Below are 17,827 nucleotides of genomic sequence, written 5' to 3' on the forward strand. Positions count from 1 at the left end.
TCTGAGGGACTGTTTGCAGACAAAATGTTGCACAGCTGAGTTATTTTCTATCAGAAATGGCAACCAAACCTCTAACGCAATAGTTAGACCAGTAAGAGGGTTAATGGACTAAAAACCTTGTATGTTTGTGTTAATTAAATCTGTCGGCCACTGTACTTTTCTATTTTTAGTCTGGTTTTCTAAAGAAATGAGGCTTATATAGTCACCATGGCTGTCTGTCCATCTGTTGGTCCCCTCTCACTCCTTCATGTAACTTTTTGAACTGTCAGCAAATTTCAGCCATTCTGGAAAGAAAGGAAAGCCTCACAAAGAAATTACCATTTTTATGAATTTCGTGAAGACTGGTGGAAATTTTCCAAAGGCTTGATTAATGTCCTCTCAAGGTAAAGCTGTAATCATTGAGCCACTGTCCTTTCTGTATGCCCAAATGTACAAAACCCATCTGCCCTATCATCATGTGAATGGTTTTAAACCATCTCTAGTATAAGATGTTTCTTGCTTGCCTCAAAGCAGCGGAAAAGTAAAGGTTTTGTGGGAGTCAAAGATGTCACTGGAGACTTTCAAGGGATTGGAGGGGAACTCAGGGTGTCTGATGGGAAAGAGAAATAAGTGAGACTACCATGACGAATAGGTGATGGTAACAAGGGAGGGATACCTAGAAGGTATCATGCACTGTCAGTTTTTCAGGGACATGACTATTTTTGAAGGATGAGCAAACATCAGAAAACCTGAGAATATTGTGGCAGTGAGGGGTGCAGAGTAATCCCAAAGGCGTAACAGGGTGGCAGTAGGCTAGTTTCAGCAGTAGTATGGGGGTATGTAACAGAAATCCATAGGACACCGAGTTTGGTTAGCTTAGCTGCGAAGAACTTGTTTTATCAAGCTTTTTGTTGGCAAAATTAAAGTAGGGAATGACTGAAGCTATCCAGAAAACATTCTCTCATGATTTCTTTGAGACTGTGCAATTGTACCCATAGGGATAACAACTCTTTTTCATGATAAATTATGGCCAGAAAGTATACCTATCCTCTGCCGCCTGTGTTCCTCGCAGCACCCACTGGCACTTCCTTGATTCCAGGGCTTGGTTCTTCTTAAAAGGACAATTGTCTTGCTCTGCCCGTGCCACAAAGTTGGAGGTGCATTGATTAAACAGAGTCTTTGTGAGAAGTTCCTTGGAAGATGAGGGGAGGATCCTGCTTTACAACTATGTGAAAGCTTATACTTACTTGAATGGCAATCAACGCGCCTTGGTAGATGAAGCATTGGTTGTCTGTGTATCATTAAGGAGCTCTAAGAGTCAATTCAGTCCAGACAGTAAACAATGAATTGCTGACACTTTCAGCCCTGTAAGGGCTCAAAAATACCAGCATGCACATCTGAGCTGTATCAGTGGAAGCACACAAGGATTAGATTCTTTTGGTGATGGCTGCATTTTTATGTGAATAATCTGATGGGAGCCTGATGGTGTCCAACACATCCATTCTTGCCTTGTGAGTCTTTCACCATCTGAAATGTTGTTAGTTTTAATAACACAATTATCCTTTATATATTCAGTTAGACATGTGGGTTGCACTCCCCCCTCCTTTTTCTTTTTTTTTTTTTTTTCTGAGTTATAATTAGTTTCCCTGAGAGGCAGCAGCTTTAATGCTTGGGTAGTTTTCTGAGAAGCTGGGACTGAAAGAAGCTTTTGGGAAATGACAATTATATGTCCATGGTTTTTATTTGGTATGCTTTATTTTAGTCTTTGTCTAGGCTGAAAGCTCTTGTTGACTGGCAGAAGATGGATTGAATCAGTGAAATTAGGCAATTTCAATGTCGTCACCCCCCCCAAATCATACAAAGAACTTGTATATTGATTGAAACTAAAGTGCATTTGTTTTGCTGAATTTATATAAAGTACTAGGACAAAAAAAAATGGTTGTGCCCTTCCCCCTATCCTCCAGGGCATTGATTGAATTCATGTGAAACCTTTTGCTGAACTTTTATAGAAGTTTACATGATATGAACAGAAAATTTTGTAATAGATATTTGTGTCAAGGTATTTCTAACAAGATGCAGCAATTTAATCAGTGTATATTGGAAAACAGAAAAAAAAAAGGCTATTGGAAATTATCTTGTAATCTTCTTCTATATTCCCCTTTCTGTTGTCAGCCCAGGGTGACCCATGTCTGTCTTGGGGACCTTGTGTTACCTCATGAAATTTCCCCTGGGACTACCTGCACCTGTACAGATGCATAAGAACTCTGCAGTGGGTTTAAACAGTAGCAAAAGAAAACGTCTATGGAAACTTGTCAGAGATCATATAAGCTGTTACCTTTTGAAGCTTCATACGTGCAATTAGTTGCCCATTGTGTTATTTCTTGGCTTCATGGCATCATGAAAAAAACAAAAGAGAATGATTTTCACAGGATTTGTAAAGCTCCAGTGGGGATGCACTAAAATAAGGTCTCCCCCAGCACGAAGAGAAGACCTGTGGGTTTACCTGTGGTGCTGTTTTGCAGCAACAAATTCAAGGAAGAAGTTTTGAGAGCATCTGAAAGGTCTTGTATGCTCTGCCTGAGTGGAAGGTTTCATTATTATACTGAAATGATTAAGAAAAGCATTTTTCTTAAGAAAAAGCATTTTCCCTTAAGAAAGGATGGGGGCACATCTCCCCTCATCTTCCTGCAGTGCAAGGGGGAGCACTGACTCCTGCCACACTGAGTCAGTGAGCTCCTCTCACTCACATGGGGCAGACTGCTTGCTTGCCCGAAGTGTTCCTTGCAAGAGAAAAGAAGGGGATAATGTGAGGTATTGCTTTTCCCCAGCAGCTGGTTTGGCCACTGTGGGACTCCTGGGGCAAGTCAAGCACTGCCTCCCACTCTGCTCCTCTCACTTATGTCACTGCCTGGCCCTGGCTGCTGAGGAATAGCGGAGGGGCCCTTTGAGACAGCATCTTAAAATTAAGCAGGGAGATGAATCAGTACTTCTTGTAAGTTATTTCACCCACTCAGTTTCTCCCAGCTTCAAGACAGGGCAAGCCAGGGTTTCCATCACTTCTGGGAGACAGCAACTGTTTCTTTCCAAGAAAGCCCATAGCAGCTAGAAATGGAAAAGCCCTCATCGGTCTCTTAGTCAGTCTCTGCCTCTTGCTATCTTTTTTCCTATTTTGTGCTAGTTTTACCTGTCTCTTGTGAAGGGTTTTCAATCCTTTATTTTAAATGAAATAGTATTCCCAGATGGAAAAGCTCATCTACTGGCAAAGTCAATGATATAATTTGTTTATATAGATTCAGTGCAACTAAAAGGTGGGGGTGGGGAGAGGAGAAAATTCCTTCACCATCTTGTAATTGTTACTTGTCAAGTTGTGTACGCTGTCAGTAAAACTGTGCCCTTGAATGGTCAGGGATGGTGTGTTCCCAAAAGGTTGATGGTAGGGAACAGGAGACAGGGTGTCTGTCACTCTGGCCTGAAAGGAGTGTGCTACATAGTTCTCATCTTCTGCATGCATGATTAAAATTAAAGGAAAAAAATAGTCTTGGCTCTAGTGGTGGGAACCACACAAATGTGAACTGAATGGAAAGCTGGGGGGTTTTTGCCTATGTGTCACCATTTCCTGTGACCTGAAGACTAGATTTGTCTCAGAGTTTTCTGCAGCACAGGCAAAGACATCAATTACCCTAATGGAAGAAAAGTAACATGTTCAGTGTTTCATTATGTGCTTTTCTGTGATTTACTTTAGGTGGGTCTAGAAACTTTCCAAAATCCCAGATCTATTGGAGATTTTCTCTGATCCTTCCTTGGAAGGTGAGGAACCCAAACACTTTTCCAAACTGATCTAAGCAGCCTCTTATAAAGCCAGTAAGGCACACAGGCAGACCATGAACCCTGTGTGCCATGTGAAGGAAAGCACATGCGAGGCACATGTGAGCCGCGTGTGTATTTTATGTACCGCTTGGGGATGAGATTCATACATGCCACCCTCCGCCCCACCCTCCATACTGGCATGTGTATAGCCAGTTATATTTCTGCTGTGTGATCATCAGCCATCTATACACTTCCTGAGGATGGATCCTCCTAGGGACCCAAAAGCCTTGCCAACTGCAGTGGGTGCTCTAGGGGCATATCCTTGCTGCATGGCACTGCAGTGGTTACTTCCATTAGCTGTCCAAGCCTCACTAGCCCACAGCCCCTCCTTACATGCATGGGCTCCTGCTTTACTCACATTACCTGCATTTTAACCCTTACACACCATACAGGAATGAGCAGCGGGCATCAGCTTGCTGCTAATTGCCTCCTTCGGAGACCTCCCAGCTCCTCCACATGGGCACCGTTTGTCTTGCAGCTCTCCAGCAACAGATGTGGAAAGTTGTAGCCAGCCACTTCTCATGGTGCCTTTAACACAAGCTTACCAGAGTGAATAGTCTAGAGTTTCGCTTCCAGAGAACTGAGTTCAAATTCTGCTTTTGGTTGAAGGGGGAATTATCTTTAACGATTTCTTAATCCCTTGGGATCCTTTACAGCCCGCAGGGTTATCACTGCTAAATCATACCCTCAAACCCAGTGCTGGGCTCTCTCTCAAATTCTCTCTCAAGATGGGACTTGTTCAAGGACTTATGGACTTTTGTTTGCATGCTTGCTTTTTAAGTGGGACTCTTTTGCAATTTAATTTGGGATTGTTTGTGAAAGATGACTCTTTTCAGAAAGTTGCTGAGAGTTTTTTGTGTAGAAAAATTTGAACGTTCTTCTTTCTGGTTAAAAGGTACATGGTACCAGAAAATGTAACTGGGAGAGGGAGTAAGATGTACAAAGGAGAATAGGGAACATGGTCAGCATAAGACATTCAGAGGAATTTTCAAATTGAAATTTTTTGGATTTTTCTTTCTACAGGAGTATTACATTTTTTCTAGGGAAAAGAGGGAAGAAAGTATCTGGTGGTGCGGGCCAGAGCTGATGTAGCTACCTTTTTACTGGCTTTTGCATATCTCCCATGCTCAGAAGTACAATTATGAAGTACAACTATGCTTTAAAAAAGGAGATCACCCAGAAGTGTAAGTTATGATAAATGCATCAGCTTCTGCCTGCACCTTTACGTTTCAGTTCTGGGTCAGCAGTCCCCTACTTATGATACAACAGGAACATACTTTGTTCTGCTCCAGTAGCAGCACTTGTCTGTGTGTTACCACCTCATTAGGAAATTAGATGATTTGTCTAAAGCTCTAAGCAAGGGACACAGTTTTTAAGCAAGCATGGAGTGTTCAAGCGATGCCAGCAATAACAATCTGTAAATTACAGATGAGGTGCACTGAGCAAGCAGTGTGTTATCTCTCTGAATGTTTAAATTTTTGCACATTTTGGCAATTTCTTTAAATAAGGGAAGAGCTGGACTGTCAGCATTCATTTCAGTTTTGCAGTGCTATGGCTTTCTATTTATAATGGTCATGAAAGAGGTCTTGAAGGCAGCGTTTCTTGTCAGTGAATTAAAAATTCCCTCATATCTGCAGTGTTTGCTTTAATTTAAATATTTGTCATGGTTAATGAAAGATAGACTGAGAAAGAGGGAGGAAAGCAAGTTTTCCAGGTCCCATCTTCTTGCAAGTTTACTTGCATCTTCTTCTTACTAGTGGTCAAAATTACAGCCCTCTGTGAATGGCTGTGATGCTCTAAGGATGAGAAAGTGGGTAGCAGCCCATGGCTAAGGGGATTTCACTTCATGCAGCCTTGGATGTTAATGTGGCAAGTCTGGCCTATCTTGTTTATAGCAACTGATCAAATTTAAAGTGCCTGCCTTGAATGCTGAGGTGATTTCCTGATGCCATCTTTAAGTGGAGCAGGAGATATGCCCAGTGTACAGAAAGATGCAGTTCAGAGCTCTGGCCGTGCTTCCAGCTACAGAACTGCCCACTGCTTCCTGGTGCAGGAGCTGTGTTTTTGCAAATAAAACCAGTCAAGCTCAAGTCACATATTTAGTTCCCAGTGTATACCTTTGGGCGACATTCACGCTCTCCAGTGCCTGCTAATTAATTTGTTTTCTTATACTTTACTGAGATTTGGATTGGCACTGAAGCCCAAAAAGGAAGAACCTAGCTGTCAAAAAGTGAATATAATGAGTGTAAGGTGTGGATGGAAACCACATAGTTGTCATACAGAAGCTATGACACAAAAGATGCTATTGCTTCCATACTGTTTCCTGTAAGGGAGAGAGATATTTTGGGAGGGCAGATGATGTGATTACAGGAGACAGCGACATGGAAACTGTCATTGAATGCTCCTCATGCTGAAATGGAGCGGTGTGCAGGAACAAGGCTGTTAGAAATATTTTAATAAACATTAAGTTCATAGATGAGTAACAAAAGTATGTAAGAATTGATTAAACATGGCTGGCTAGCCTGTGCAGCATTGTCCAGTTGAGGAACACAGGATTCAGAGTGGGAAGTTGAGGTTTTCCTCCCGGCCCTGAAACGAGTTTTCTTTATGATCTCAAGTTGTATTTTCCACTGATTTCATACTCTTTGGACCAGCAACACGTGCCTCAGTTTCCTCATCTCTAAAATACTGCTGTTTGCTAACATAATTCCAGACCATTGATTATAAATTCTATATAGGACCCTGGAGTGAATAGTTATGGAAGTCTGAGATATTAATCATCATTGTTTTTAGGCTCCTGGTCCTTTTCTGCATGATGTCAGACTTTGCAGTCCTATAAGAGCCCTGTATAAAGACCAAGCTTCCCTTTTGGTGTCTGGGACTTCTTCCGTGAGCCTCAGTGCTCAGGGGTTGCCTGCCTGCTGCGATGCCCCCCGGCTGTTACCTCCCTGCTCCCAGGCCCTACACCCTCGTGCCTAGTGCCAGGCTCCTGCAGGCAGTGTCAGCTGTTGAAATGGCTTAGTAGTGAATCCTAGGGCAGCCAGTCTGTAATAAATTAATCTTCTTGCAGTCTGATGACCATAAGGAGTAATCCTAACATGTAGCATCTTCATCCATAACGGCACCGCATCAGGGGTTTCTGTATTTTAGGAACCTTTTATGCTCCCCATGGTCAGTAGATATGGTGAGCTCTACCCAATTGCTCTTGCAACATCCTGTTTTTCCCATGATACTTCAGGGAATCTGTGATACATTCAGAACTACCCTTGAAAAAGTGCAAGAGAAGTAAGTAAACCCATGCTTTAAATAGGCTGCATTACTGAAAATGACCTGAACGATGAAACAAAAGACAAAAGTGTGCAGGTGACTAGTAAAAGGCAAAGGACATAAAATAGAAGGCTGATGCACAGCTCATTTGGCACCTGCAAGTCCTCTGGCTGTGTTGAGCTCAAACCCTGGTGAGGCAGGCACAGGAACCAACACCCCAAACCTCCTTGCAATGAGTGGAGTTGCAGGGAGGTAGTGGTAGTCATTTGTGTGACTGATTTTTCCCATCCCCACTGTGTAACTGCAGAAATGCCAAGCTGAAGTCTCTAGGCCTGCATTGGAAATATAGAGACAGCCCTTCCCTGGGATGCAGTGGGAGGTGTGGGGGCTGCCTCCTGCTCCGTTTTAGCAAGAGAACATCTCTACAGCTCCCCATACCACCTTCTGTGGAATGACAACCAACATATGACTTGGGATTGAAATCCTTGCAGCTGATGGAAAAACAATTAGGATCTCATTAAAATTCTGTGTAGAGAGCCAAGAAAAGGAAGATAATGTCAGAGGAAAGGTGATACGTAGGACAGTATGGAGAATTCTCTTAAGTTAAGCTTGTCATTAGGCAGGAGCACAGAAGGTGCTAATTGTACAGTGCATTTCATTCATCCCACAAAGAATAATTAACAGTTTCCCTTCTGCCTTCACTGAAATGAATTGATTCAATGCATATGCTCTCTTGTTAAGGCAGGAGTTGTCATATCTTGGATCCTTATGTGCAGAAGAATTTTACTGCTGGGTTTCTTCACCTGCTGATTGTTGAACAGGAAGCGTTATTAGTCATGTGAGAGAATGCTGATTTCATTAATCTCTTTGTGTGTCTTCATTTGTTTCTGCTATAAAAATTATTGACCCAAGATGTGAAGCATTGGAATGAGCATTGGAACTGCCTTTCAGGTAAGCACATGCTTAAATATTGCCCTAAATAGGGAAGAACTGACCAGAGATTGCTCTTACTCTGATAGTGTGCAGACAAGTACTTCTTAGTCCTGTGTGGGCTTCCAGCAGCCTGGCAGGGTGCTGAGGATTTTTTATTAAGTATTATTTCCAGGCTGATCCAGCCATTGAGAGAGAAACCATAGGTCTTGCAAAATGTAGACTCTGACCTGTCTTGCTGCCCTGATCACTCTTAGTCCTGAGCAATATTATTGTGACAGAGTGACAGCTGCTTTGCAAAGCAAAACTTAGCCTCACCAGGTCCAGTTTGCGTGTTTGCACACAGCTTCCCAGCCTCCCTCATTCCTCATGAAATTGAAATAGAGGTGATAGTCTTCACTTCCTTTTAAACATGAGGAGATACCATTGTATCTTACTACCCAGCTGATGGTCTCTACTCCAATGGTGGCTACACTTCAAGGCTGGGGTGAAGTGATCCATGTCCATGTGGCCTTTTTATTTCGCAGAAGTCATTCAGATTAATTAATTAGTGATTACAAAGCATCTGACATTCCTGGCTGAAAATGCTACCTCCAACTATAACCATAATGTTACTTTACACCCTGATACTTTAGCTGTAGTCTCTGAAAGAGAAGCTATGTGTGTACAAGCTGGCATGCTTGGTGTTCACTGAAGTTCTTCATCCCAATTCGTGCCAGAGACAGTCCAAAGAACCACTCTTCCTCTTTTTCTTGGTCTAGGCATCTTCAGAGTTCTGGGAAGTTTTCCTGTGTCCTTGATGCCTGCCGACGGCAGCAGTAGACGGCTGGCTCTGAGGCTCACGACAGCTACAGTGCAAACGAGGGAGCTGCACAGTTACACAGCCTCTCCACTGCCCTGCTATCCCACTGTTTGCAATACACCAGCGTGGCTAAAGGGGTCCTTTCATCCCCTCATTTGCTTCTCATTGGCTTCTTACTGGCACTTTGGGCATACAAGAGTAGGCTGCTGCAAAGTGCCAGCTTATTTTCAGCATTGTAGACACCTGCTACCACATCCATAGTATGTGGGCTCTGAAAGTACTGAGCCAAATTCCTTCCAAATATTTGCATGGAATCTTGAGACAAAGGTGTAAGATGCCCTTGCATCTCTGTCTTTTGACACAAGCTGAGACAGCAGCATCTTATCCTCAGGCCCACCATTGAGGTGCAACAGTCTTAGCTGATGGAAACCAGGGAACATGTGTACACCCACATCTCTCTGGCCTGGTCGGTCCAGCCCTTGGTTCACCAGTCAGCCAGCCCCACAACTGAAGTTTGTTGGGCTTACATTGTTTCCATATGGCCCCTTCTGTCCCACTCTTGCATCCAGTCCAAGTTGGCACACAAGTAATCTGACTGAAATTGGGCTTGAGAGAGAAAGAGAAGAGTTCAGGGACTAAAAAAGGATATGTCAGAAACAAGCTTTCTTACATTTCTTAAAGCACTGACACCATTCCCAAGCTAAGCACAATGAGCTGTGCATGAAGTCACTTAGCAAGGATCTTCTTTGGGCTGGTCTACCTGTGGCTAAATAGTCATTACTTGGACTTTTCCCAGACTATTTTCATTCAGACTCCTCACCATCTATCTATAAAGCTTATGTTCCATTGAATGAGCCATGAAGTTAAAAGGCAGTCAAATGCGACAATCAGGTGGGGGAAGGAGGGAAGGAGATGACTTTCGTGCTTTCCTGAAAGCTCAAGTGGATACAGTTGCTGATGGTGAGAGTAATTGTTGTGCTGGTAGGCCGAGAGGGATGTCTGCGAGGTGTGAGCACACAGGCTGCTGCTGTAGGAGATGCTCTCTGTCAAGCAACAAAAAAATCCTGTTTTATTGGGGTCAGAGAACTGTTGGCTTATAGGATCAGGAAAGCTTGCAGGTCTAGATCTTAGAGGTCTCCAGATATTCTTACAGTGTAACAGAAACAGCTAGAAAAGTTCCTAGGCAGATAAGGAGCAATTACCCATCCCAATCTCCCCAGCTGGCTGAGATGCCTGTCTTGGTTTCATTTCTTTGTAAATTGAAATGACAGATAAAGTAAATAAAACCAAAACCTGCAGATTAATGACATGAAAACCAGCAGGAGAGGTGGGTCATAGCATTACAAAAGGACATTGTGATTTTCAACCCAATTCCAGTGTGGCAACCAAGAGTCGTTTCTGTAGGAGTTGTGAATGCAACTCAGTTGCCAGTGTAGTGGGGAGGGAGGATCTCTGTTGGTTTGGGGACAGGAGACCACCAGTTTTCAAAATTTTTAAGTATCACTGGTTTTTGTATGCCTAACAGAAAAAGTGTCTCATGCTGGGCATCTGAATCTAGAGGCCACTTTTAAACCTTGTTTTGTTTTTTCTTGTTGAAGTAGAAGAAACATTTCTAACGTGCAGTCCATTCTTACAGGGCATTGACTTAAAAGTTAATCATAGTTTTGGCTCCAGATGGCTACAGTGCATCTGCTTCTCGGTCTGTGGGAGTCTTAAAGGATACTTGATAGCTGTCCAAGTAAGTGCTTAAAAATTGTATCATACAAAGACAAAATAACTAGATAGCATAATCCAGAGTGAACCTAAGGGAAATGGAGGTGAAATAAGTGTCTCAAGCCCTCAGATGTGTCCTATAGATTTCACCTGAAATACAGATTATTGTATGTCATGCATGAGGTGTTATTCATAGTAGATGTGCACTGAAGATGTACCTACCTAATTTTCATCAGAGACATGCTGTAGAAAGATACTTCCTGCTCTTCTGTGAACAGTAATCTTACAATTACATAATAGTAAACAAATGTGAGCAAAACATTTTTCAGCCATATTATTCTATTCTATTCTATTCTATTCTATTCTATTCTATTCTATTCTATTCTATTCTATTCTATTCTATTCTATTCTATTCTATTCTATTCTATTCTATTGGAACTTCGTACGTCTGTCTGTAAGTCTTCTTGTTTTGCAAATTGGTTTCCAAACAGCCATCACTCTTTCCCATACCAGAAGCCCTTGATAAGTCAAGCAGAATGGTGCAAACTATATACAGTTTCCTTATGTCCTCCCTGTAATCCCAGGCAAGACAAACATAGAAATTTCTAGGGCTGAGATGTGAGATGCAGTATTAATGAGCAGATACAGAATTGGTCTCATTCAAAATATCATTAGATCAACAGGTGATGGAGATGGGAGCTAAGTGAAATCCTGTTGGGAGTGGGGAAGTGGGAGGGATGTGTGTTGTGTGTGCTGCTGGGGCCCTTGAAGGCTTGAAGCCAGGCCAAAAACAATGAGGTCTGAGACTGTAGAAAGTTTCAAGCTATATGAAGCTTGATCCAAAGCTCAGTGAAGCTTAAGAAAATCCCCCATGGTGCATGAATATTGCATGTGTTATGGGACGTTCTTTATTTGAAGAGTAATTACGTCAAATGCAGAGACACAAGAATTCCACTAAACCTCAGTCTTGCTCTGCATGAGGGTTACATGGGATAAGAGGGAGGAAGGATTTGGTTTCCCTCTCAAGGTGAACATGATAGAGTTGGTTTCTGGATCATTCCCCAGAGTCATGTCCAATGGGACACAGAACGCTGTAAGGCTCTCTACATGGAATTGCGACAGGTGAAGAAGATAAGAAGCCCCTAGACCATACCTGCCAGGAGCAACCAGAGAAAGAATAGAGGAAAAGAGGCATGACCCTTTGCCTAATCATCACCTCATCTGCTCAGGAGCAGCAAGCCATTACAGACAGGCTGCAGACTGCATGTCTGTCACAGATGCAACACATTCCCTCTCTTCTGGAACAAACTGTAAGCATAAAGTATTGCAGTGCAAGTAAAACCTTTAGCGAAGGTTGAGCTTTACAACTACACATATTAATGGCCTGTAATAATAGTTGACAAACAGGAATCATGTGTTTTGCTTTGTCATCGTAATAATGGGTGGTACTTGGAAGCTGTTCTACCACAACAGAAACTCACTGCTGCAGCCTGGAAAACCCTCTCTTCTGATAGGACTCCAGGAAGAGCTGTTAGCCATGTATATGAACACTGGGCAAGTGATATGGCACAAGTTCATTAAACAATAGGCCAATTAGGTGCATGGAAATCAGCAAGTAGTAATACACTACCCTGGGAATAAATACCATGGTATGCAACGCCTCTGGGGGCAAAATGTTAGTGCAAAATGTGTACATAAAACCATGAGCAACATGAAGGGATAAGCATCTGTATTTACAACATTGCTTACAATTACTAATGCCACACTCAGCAATTATGTTTTAAAGTTGGTATTTTTTGTTCAACACAGGGCTGAGGACTGATTTACAATTTGATTTAAATGCCTAAATGAATTACAGTTATTCTGGCACTTATTAATTTTGTAAATTGATGTGCAGGAGTTTATATCACAGTACCCAATCTGGTTTTTATGGCTGCTATTTTATTTCTCCGTGATTGCTCTAAGATTGACTTTGCTTGCCAATACTTACAAGTTAAAATCAAGTTTTAATATATTTGTTGGCTTAAATGTAAGATTGAGGGCAGGGGTTGCTTCATTTGGAGAGTTTTTCTCTCCATCTTCCTAATTTTTTTCTATTAATTTCTGTTCAGTTAATCTATGTCTGTGGTGTATTGATCTGTTTCATATTAAAGGAATAACAGCAATTTTCCCTGAATAAGCAACACTTGGTGATGTGTCTTCTATTTAGGCAAGAAGGAAGAATCCAAGCAGGAACCAGGCTCCCCAGGGAGGGGAAGTGTCACCAGTGAAACATCATAGCACTGCTAAGAGGATCTCAGCCTAATGGGGCTGGTTGACAGGAAGACAATGGCCTTTGCTAAGACTGTGTATCCTCCTCCCTCGAATCTCTTTTTCCTAGAGGGATGCCTCCACTAGAGTGGGCAGCAGTCAGAGCCAGAACCAATATCAGGGATCAAGGAAACGACAGGAGAAGTGGTATTTCTATTCTGCCTACAGCAGAGCAAGAAGATTGGGATTAGCTGCCCAAATCAAGGTCAGAAGCTCTCTGAGAGAACATTAGAGGCATCGTCTGTGGGGAGGAATCACAGAATCACAGAATGGGTAAGGTTGGAAGGGACCACAGGGGGCCATCTGGTCCAACCCCTCTGCTCAAGACCTATTTAAGCAAAGTGCACACACACAAAAGGAATACATGAACATTGGCAATTAGAAGGTTTTTAATTGTCAAAGAAAGCGGTGACAATCTAGAGCCAGTAAAAGAAATGGGAAGAAGAAAGCTAACCTGTGGATGTGGAGCAGATAATCTCAAGTCTGTTTGGGCTCTGTGCCTCTGATAGATCCAGGGCTCAATAGTTTTCTCACACTACTACCTGAAGGCTCTTCTGCAGCATCATGAGGTCCTGACAGTTTGTGCAGTTTCCCACCATCCTTTTGGTCTTCTAGTGACAATGTCTGGCAGGATAGGATTACCCAGATCCTTGCATGAATCCTGGTACTTTCCAAAGGGCTCGACATGTCCTGGTCAAGAGCAGACTGAATTTATAGTCAGCCCAAGCTGAGGTGGAGAAAACCTAGACTCCAAATGCTGGAGATCTTCAACTCCAAAGCACCCTTAAGAGCACTCTGGCAGGTAGAGCATCGATGGAGGCTGTGATCCCTGATCCTTTGCGAGCTTTGCAATGGTTAGTTATGGTGAGCAGATGTTTTGAGTCCTGTGGGCTTCCATGTACTTTCCAGACTAAAGATTCTAAACTCAGAGTGTTTAGAAAAGAACATAAATAGCCTTGGGCTTTGCCGAAGTGTGAAAAACTTCAGACTAGATTTTTGCAATGCTGTGTGAGTGTTGCTTTATCGTTGTGCCTCCGTCCAGCCACCAGCCAAAAACTGTGTGAAATGGAGTCTCGATATTGGTGTAGAGTGACACGTGATTCCTTTATAATTTGGGGTAAGCTGAGGCTTTAATCATGAAACCTTGCAGATTGGAACTGTGAGGAAAAAGGAGAACATGCAATGTTCTTTCAAAAGGTTGCAGAGTTTCCTTAATATCTACTCCCTATAGCCATCTGGAAATCTCACTAAGCAACTCAAATGCTTTCCAGTGCTTTTACTTCACAGAAGCATCCTTAAGACTGTAATGCAGGCTTTGACTTATAGCCAAAATTGTTATTTCCAATAATAATGAGCTGACTGATTACTGCCATTAATTCCTGACTGCAAGAAATGACAAAGAAAAATATTTTTTCAATTATTTTTCTAATGACAGGATAGAAAATGAATAAACCCTACCATTCTGGGACCAAAATATAAGTTTGGCTAGTTCTGAAAACTAGAAAAGGGAAAATTCTACTGTCAGATATTGAAAAAATATTTTAAAAATATGAAGTCACTGTGTGAAATATAATAGAGTATGTGAACATAATCTTAGTGGCTCAGAGATACAAAACAAGCTTGTGACACAGTGGCTAGTAGCAGCCCTTTGGGTAGATATTGCTTATCTCACAGTATATTGATGTCTTCACTAGGCCTGGACTTGTTAGACATGACACTTCAATCTCGGAATAGATTACTGCAGCAGCTTTTTACCTCAGGACATACAAATTTCATCCTACTAACTTCACCATAGGTAAATTTTTATGATACATATAAATTCCCTGTTTTGTACATCAAAACCTGATCACGACTGGACCTGCCAATAAGCAGAATGTGAAAATGTTTTGTAGTTCTTTCATACTACTGGGCTCGCTTTTCTTTCCCTGCATTTATGTGTGTTTTTTATAAGTGGATGAAATAGGTAAGAGCCTCATAATATGCTGAAAGACAAGAAAATATGAGAGCACTTGTATGTTTTGATCTAATGTGATGCAGAATAGCCTTTCAGACTTGAGCTGAGGCAGACTTGCCTCGAGCTGAGGCAGACTCGACAAAGGAATACTGGCACTGCAGAAATTATTTCCACACACATGAGCTGCCTGGGAAATACGGGCTGAGGAAAAGTTTACAGAGAGTGTAAGAGAGAAAAGAGTAGATTTTAAATGCCTGGAGGAAAAAATACGAAGAAAAGAATATGCTGACTTCTGCTTGAAGGCTTAATCAACTTCGGCCTGAGCCTTCTGGCCTGAGGAACTTTGGATCCTGCTACCCAATGGACTAGACACGTACATTTGTTTCAGAAAGGTTTGCCTTGTTGTAGAGCATTGCTGACTGTCTGACTTCTTTAAAAGAAGACAAGGGCTCTGATTCAGCATTGAACTCATTCACTGATCTATGTAATGAAGTGAGCGTGGCTCCAGCGAGGACTGGAGGAAGACTGCAAATCATGAATGAGGGTAGTGGCAAGGAGGAACCTGGTCATCTTCCCCGAATGTTTTAGAGAGAGAGCAGTTTGTCTGAGAATGGAGAATGTGAGGAGACTTGGAAGCAGCTAGAGAAAGTAGCCCGTGTTTAAAGTTGAATCCAGATTCTTCTAAGAGGAACACAGTGACGAGACAAGGCAAAGTGCACCAAGCACAATGTGGGAAATTCTCATTTGTTAGGATTTTTTTTCTCACTGGGAGGGTGATGTAGCGCTGGAATCAATGACCAGAGTCTGCAGGATCTCCAGCCTTGGAAATAACCAGATCTTGACTGGATATCAGTCAAGAACAAATGTGACCTCAGCAGGCCCTACTCTGAGCAAGTAGTTGCCCCAACTATGGAGGTCCCTTCCAGCCTGAATTATTCTGTGATTTTGAGTCAGATCCTACAGCTGGCAATGGAAGGACCTTAGCTATCATGCTTGAGGGTAGAGGTACTGTGAGTATCTGACTCATGACTAGACTGGAGTCACTGATGAATTCAGTGTATTTCATGACTGTATGTCAAATTTTATGGGGAACCTGACAGCTATGAACTTTCTGGCTCTGGAAGGCAAGAAATTATTTGCTGACTCATATCACTAATAAATGCTGGTATTTGTCCTATCCAGCACTGGCAGATGATACCTTTGAACTTTTCATGATGCTTTGAATCAGGGCAAGAGATTAGTTTCTGTGAAAAGGCTTTTTCATACATGCTCTGACCCAAATTTTCAAAGCCTCCAGTTCCCCAGCTGAAACTTGGTCTACAGGAAAAAGCTTCAAGCAAATGGCAGTGGGATGGATCAAAATGAATGCTCTGAGCATTCCTGAGGGATTCTCTGGGGACAAAGCTGTCTGTTGGCTCTTCATTGCAATGGTAACGCTCTATGTTGCAGTGGATAAATTAATGGATTGCTGTTTACATCAGTATTCCCTGCTGAAAAGCAAAACTCAAGGAACAGCTCTGGTATTTTATTTGCTTTATGTGGGAACATGGCCAGTGATGCCCATAATTCATGCTATGATATCACTAGAACTCTGATATGTCACAGAACATTTCAAAATTGAGACTGACAACTTCTGGAATTAAGTTTAACTGTGGATGTGTTTTGTTAACCATATTATGTACTTACAGCAGCTTTTTATAACTGAAGAACAAGAAGATGACTTCTCATTATCTAGCTACATAAGTAGCTAGATACTAACAATACACTAACAAAGGGGCAGCTGTAGTTTAATTTGGACAAAAATCTCCGTTTCAGTTATATTCAAATATACAGAATTTCATGGAGGTGTGTTTTCATTTGCACACCCATAGCATAGATAGGAGGTTGGAGGTACCAAGAGCAGTACCTCAGACTGCTGTAGCAGCTGCCTGTGTGTTTGTACCACAGAAACATTTTCTTGCCTTGGAATGGATGAGTGCATGTGTATACACTGCCTGATCACTCCTGTCATGCACAGCCTGGCAGAGACATGGTGTTTCCTACATGAACTGCCATTTCTTCCCAGATCATGAGTGAAAGGCTAAACATGAAGCAGAGACTAACAAGATTCCAGTTCTGCAGTTTTCATTTTCAGCAGTTTGTGTTCTGCCACACACCCAACACTCTTTCCTGAGGGAAAAAACCCAACATAATTAACATGGGATAGATTTTGTTCAGCGTACTCTGTTTCCTTCTATCATTATATTTGCTAGAGGAACTATTTAGAGAGAAGCTTTCTCACGGTATTGTGTACAATCCAAGTGTTTTTAGTTTGTCAGGGGATTTTTTTGGTTTGTTTGGTTTTTTTAATTTGTTTTTAAGAAAGCACTGTTTTAGAGGTTACATTTTCAGAAGCCATTGGATTTCAGCCATTTCAGATACATAGTGAAAAGAGAGGAGACAGTAAGAACTTAAAGAGATTATTATTTTTCACATTACTGGCAGGAACATCCTCATCTGAGTTCCATTAGAGAGGTAACTGCCTACATTAATAAAATAAACCAATATATAATCACTACCAGTCTTAATGCTTGGGCTGAATGACTTAATTTAGTAACTCGTTTATGATGTGTTTTAGTAGCATGGCCTCTCTTATGTTATCTGAGTAAATAGAACAGATGCAGATGCTTGCCAGAGGTTCATAGTTTCATAAACTTGTCTTTACAGACTAGCTTGAATATGCCTTATAAATTCACTGGTCTTCACTCACTGGACTCAGTCTTCAAAGTAGGCACGAAATATTTATACTTACAGATCCAGTTGTTGTAACTCACATCAGTCAAACAGCAAGAATGAGCTAGGCAAAGAAACTAGAGTAGCACATAAATCACCTTTTTTATTAATAATTTTCCACTGCCTTTACTGAAGCTGTCTTCTTTCAGAGTCTGAGACATGGGGAGGAGTTATCTTGCTAGATTTGTAGAGCCATTTTCAGTTTGTTACAGATCTAATTACCTAATTGAGGA

The 17,827-nt window shown here is 41.8% G+C and overlaps 1 long non-coding RNA gene across 2 annotated transcripts; it reads left to right on the forward strand.

Moving 5' to 3' along the window:
• The first annotated feature begins 7,493 nt into the window (after positions 1-7,493).
• LOC135411175 (uncharacterized) lies at positions 7,494-17,820 on the forward strand. 2 transcript variants are annotated; one of them, XR_010429030.1, is made up of 3 exons: positions 7,494-8,064; positions 10,482-10,583; positions 12,768-17,820. It is a non-coding gene; the product is annotated as an uncharacterized LOC135411175 (long non-coding RNA). The 2 variants fall into 2 exon arrangements; XR_010429031.1 differs by lacking the exon at positions 12,768-17,820 and adding an exon at positions 11,624-12,502.
• Positions 17,821-17,827: the final 7 nt, after the last annotated feature.

This window comes from Pseudopipra pipra, chromosome 3, assembly GCF_036250125.1.
Source record: "Pseudopipra pipra isolate bDixPip1 chromosome 3, bDixPip1.hap1, whole genome shotgun sequence".
NCBI lineage: Eukaryota > Metazoa > Chordata > Aves > Passeriformes > Pipridae > Pseudopipra > Pseudopipra pipra.